The following is a 4,772-nucleotide window of genomic DNA, read 5'->3' as shown; positions in this document are numbered from 1 at the left end:
AAAGTAGAGGAATTGGCTAAATAATTTTTGTTTCATGCAAATGTCGGAACATTTATATTTGAATGAATGTTATTTCAACCAAAAATGGATACCCAGAAGGAAGTTATTGTGGAAACAAATTTCCACTTTTCCAATGTAAACGCCACCTTAATAAACGCCTCAATCACTGAAGCTGGGTATACATCATGATGCGTTGTAATTGTACTATTTCAGGCCAGCATGATTGACTTCAAAGTAAAACTTACTGAATTCCAAGGCACACGATCACTTAAAAAACAACCCATGCACCGCTTACTACCTACTAGGCTGTGTAAATGCAATATTAGCAGAATTGACTGAAACCCCTGAAACCAAAAATGAAATAAAAATAAAACGTTAAGGGTGTAATCCAGTACTACAACATTTATGCGAAAATAGTGCGATTTATATTTCGTCTCACTTCTGTAAAACATGAGATGAAAGACGGGGCTAATTTTTTTCGTGTAAATTATACATTTAAAAAGTATGCTACAGAACAAAATTTTAATATTTAAGAAAAATCAATTATTTAGAGCACTGCCAATAAAAAGTGAACTTTTATAGGTAAAATGGCGTCAACACAAATTATTTTAAAAATCTCCCTGTAGCATACTCAGAAAAAACATTAGCAAACCATAGAGCCATCGACCAAACTTTCAAATAAATTACAAAAAATTTTAGACGAAATATTCATTCGAAATTTTTTACGAAAACTTGTAGCGCTTAGTGAAGTCATTCACCATTTATAAATGTACAGTAGGCAACACATCATACGGCAGGCCTGACTTCATTAGCGGCATTGTTGCGTTTATCGGGACTAATTTAGAAATAGAAACCGGATTCATTAGAACGTATTATAATTCCATAGTATACTGGGTAATAGAATTCACACGGAAAATGTGATTTATTTTTGGGTAAATTAAAAGTTTACGTCTTTTCTGAGGTTTTTTGTAACACCCCTAATATTTTAGTGTGATCAAAATTTGAGATTATTCTCATGTAGCATCTTTCGGAAAAAGATATAGTTTGCGAAAAAAGCGTTAGTTCTCATTTATTTTGTGTTGTTCCCGAATTAGACGAAATTTTGAAACACCCCTAAAATTTTGTTTGATACAAATTTGAGATTATTTCCTTGTAGCATCCTTCGGAAAGAGACATAGTTTGCGAAAAAAGTGTTAGTTCTCATTTATTTTGTGTTGTTCCCGATTGCTACGGGGGTTCCTTCTGGACTTGAAAATTACCATCGGTTCCGCCCGGCAAGGCAAACCGTCTTCTTCTCCGGCTGCTCAATCGATAAAAATAAATGCTCCGGCTAACTCAAATCGGTGGGCTTTTAACTCTTTTGAAACTGCGTAACAAACCTTAACCTGCCGCCTACCAGTCTCCTGCCTCAACTCCTACTCCTCCCTTTCCTTCCCCTCGTTCTTCGTTAAAGACATAGGCACATTGAAACCAAATAGATAATATATTTAAATGATATTAGAGATACAAACAAATTACAGGGATCTAGCAGTTCTTCTCTCCTCCTTGTAAAAACACTAGCTTAACAATGACAACTAAACTAAATAAAAAATCCTACCAGGTGAGACTAATTTACTCAAGGGGTGGCCATCCTCTACAGTTTGAAAATTGCAACAACAGGTAATCGTTTTTTTACTCCAGCGTGGGCTGGGACTTATTTAAATAAACACAAAAATTTATCCTACTCTTTGGTAATCGTTCATTGGACTTTAATAAACAATCAAATCAAAATTTTTTCTATAGCTTCATTACCAAAAAGTGGGACTTTACAGAACGTTACAAATTTAATTAGACTAACCTTTACAACATTTGTACAGCCGATCTTGTGAACTGCTCTTTCCTCTGGTACAGGGTGGATGTGATGAAACCTGACACTTAGGTCTCTGTGACTTCCTAGGGGGTGGCTTGAAATTAACACACGGAAACAAAATCCACGGTGCCTATCCTTCCTCGGAACGAAAGCAAAGTTTAGTGTTTGAACTGAAGCTTAGTCCAGGAAATCCTTCGCGTGGCGAGTGGGAGACGGCTAGTTGCCAAAGTTTCTACACAGCAGGTGTATTTAATTTAAACAGTGACCCCTACTATTTCCTTCCACCGGCTCTTAGAGTTTATTAACTTTGATCGCCTGCGGGAGACAGATTTTTGAGTTAGCGGCACGGCAGAACACAAATTTTTATGATCACTATCCGACGGTAAACCGCGATTTGTTCTTGGGTGGTTCGACGTATTATTTCACCAGCTCTTCTTGGGGCAAATATCTCTCCAAAACGCAGCGCTCCTTCGACAAATGACCGTACGGCACTAGTAGGAAATTCCACCTGGGGCGGATCCCGAATATCGGCGCCTTGAGGACTAGGGCAGCACTTTGAATTATATATCCTCGAGAAATCACAACGTATCCTAACGCGATTCACTGCATCCAAAGTAAACTGGGGTGAAGCTCAAGGGTTCGCCAAAATATCACCTTATCGGAACCTGGGTCTTCGTCGCCAAAAAATCAACGCGAAAAGAAAATAACACTTCGAAACGGGTGCAAAAAGCACGCAACTGCGAGCAACCGAAATAAACCGGTGGCTCAAACCGCTAGGTACCCCCAAAAAACGATCACTCAAGGTACGTGTTGACCGCTTGACATACTAACCGCGAGTCTCTTTAAAGTTTAAAAACGATCCCCTTCTTCAGAATTGAACTGAGAAAACCACACCCAAATTACCATAAAACAAAAATGGCTCCCGCTAGAAATTCTCCCATTGGTTTAGATAAAGAAGACTTAACCCACTCTAACTTCGTCGTCAACCTCCAGGAACTGCTGAATAAGCTTATCTCACGGATTTCTGCTGACGAATTGAAGACCCCTTATCTCTTGCTATATCCGCTCCTATTCTCGGTCTAGACGGCGCCTTGGGTGATAAACGAACGACAAAACTCGCATTACTCATGATGACGTCAATCAACTTTGCACTCTTCCCACGACGAAATTAAATCTGAGCGAAATTAAATCTATCGGACCATAGTCTTGAGCGAACCGAAATGCCCAAACACAAAATTTCTAACCGGAACAAATAATGAAATATACAGGGTGACCTTCACTATCATGACAAGAAATTTCGAATTTTTTAATGAAATTTGGCGCGAAATAAAACCACTCGTTACACGATTTAGACGAAATTTTGAAACACCCTTAAAATTTTAGGGTGATACAGATTTGAAATTATTCCCATGTAGCATCTTTCGGAAAAGATATAGTTTGCGAAAAACGCGTTAGTTCTCATTTATATTGTGTTGTTCCCGAATAGACGAAATTTTGAAAAACCCCTAGGTACTAATAAATGTTTGGGATTTGGATATGCATTTTTTAAATATATCTAATTATAGGTACTTATTCGCTTACATGCGTTATTTTCCAGATAGAGTCAATATAGTTCATGATCATGAAGTAACTATACTGGGTTTAAAAAAATATATACGTCTTATGAATAACTGGGAAAAGTGAAATTATTGAGGATTAGCGACTGTGACAATGATTTGCGTTTTCTAATTATATATGCATATTCGTCACAATGGCTAATGACCTAGGTAAATTAGCGTAATTACTTGTTTACTTTATACAATGGTTGATGGGCAGGTAAATTCTTCAATCTTTGTTTATTCGTTTCGATTTTCAGAAATAAAATTTAAGTGGAATACACCCTTAATGGCAATATATATTATGTATGACAATTTTTCTTCGGGAAGGAAAAATGGGAAGATGTCCCCCCTATATAGGGGGAGAGACCAAGGATATTTAACACGGTTTTCAGGATTTTTTTCCACGTTATGACAGAGTATTTGTTCCTTCTACTGTAGTACCTACCACTGGAATAGAAGGACAACCGTCCTGCACGATTATAAATCGGGAATCATTTACCATTATTTTTCCACCAATTTTTTTTTTCGACTGCTGCAAATCTGTCAACGTACCTCGCTGTTGGGGTGTCAGTAATTTTGTTTCATTGAACACTCACAAATTAAGTAATTCGTATTTATTTATACGAAAAACGGAATAACAAAGCTATACTAATCTGAATCGAAATTGCAATTGTGGCAAATGTGGTGGGTAAAACCCGCATCACAATATTTCGCACGAGCTCAAAAGCTGCACATTGTACAATCGGTCCATTTTTCAGCGGATGACGTACTATTTGAATATTTTATCCATGCAGACAAACCAGAATCTTTCCTCCTCTTCAGAATCGGAACTATTTTCCTCAACTTCAGGAACATTCTTAGATTTTGTTACTTTCCCTTTTAATTGCTTGATCGCCTGGATCCTGATGGGCCTCTTACGAAGCGTGGACGTGGATCTCAGACTTTCTTCCAGAATATTTGTGACTGGCGTATGGTATATGTACCTAAATTTTTTTTCTACAACTGTCAAAAAAAAACCGTCATTTTCTGACGGATTTCGAAACGCGAAGTACTAGATTTTTAAACGGTTAATTAATAAGTAAGGTTGCTATTGACAACGTGCGCGAAATCGTCAACAGTGAAAAAAGTATTTCGCGCACGTGACAAAGTTGAACTTAAACAGCAAATTTAATTAACAATCGGTTCAGTTGTAAAAAAATATTGTATATAACGCTAGCGCAAAGTTATTTCGCGCATTTGATTGATATTTTGACTCTGCTTCGCCTCGTCAAAATACCTTCAGTCTCAATGCGCGAAATTGAACTTCGCGCTCTTGTTATATAAAT

Source organism: Photinus pyralis, unplaced genomic scaffold (assembly GCF_008802855.1).
Source record: "Photinus pyralis isolate 1611_PpyrPB1 unplaced genomic scaffold, Ppyr1.3 Ppyr1.4_LG2, whole genome shotgun sequence".
Classification (NCBI taxonomy): Eukaryota; Metazoa; Arthropoda; class Insecta; order Coleoptera; family Lampyridae; genus Photinus; species Photinus pyralis.
The sequence above is the reverse complement of the archived record's forward strand: the minus strand, read 5'-3'. Positions refer to the sequence as shown.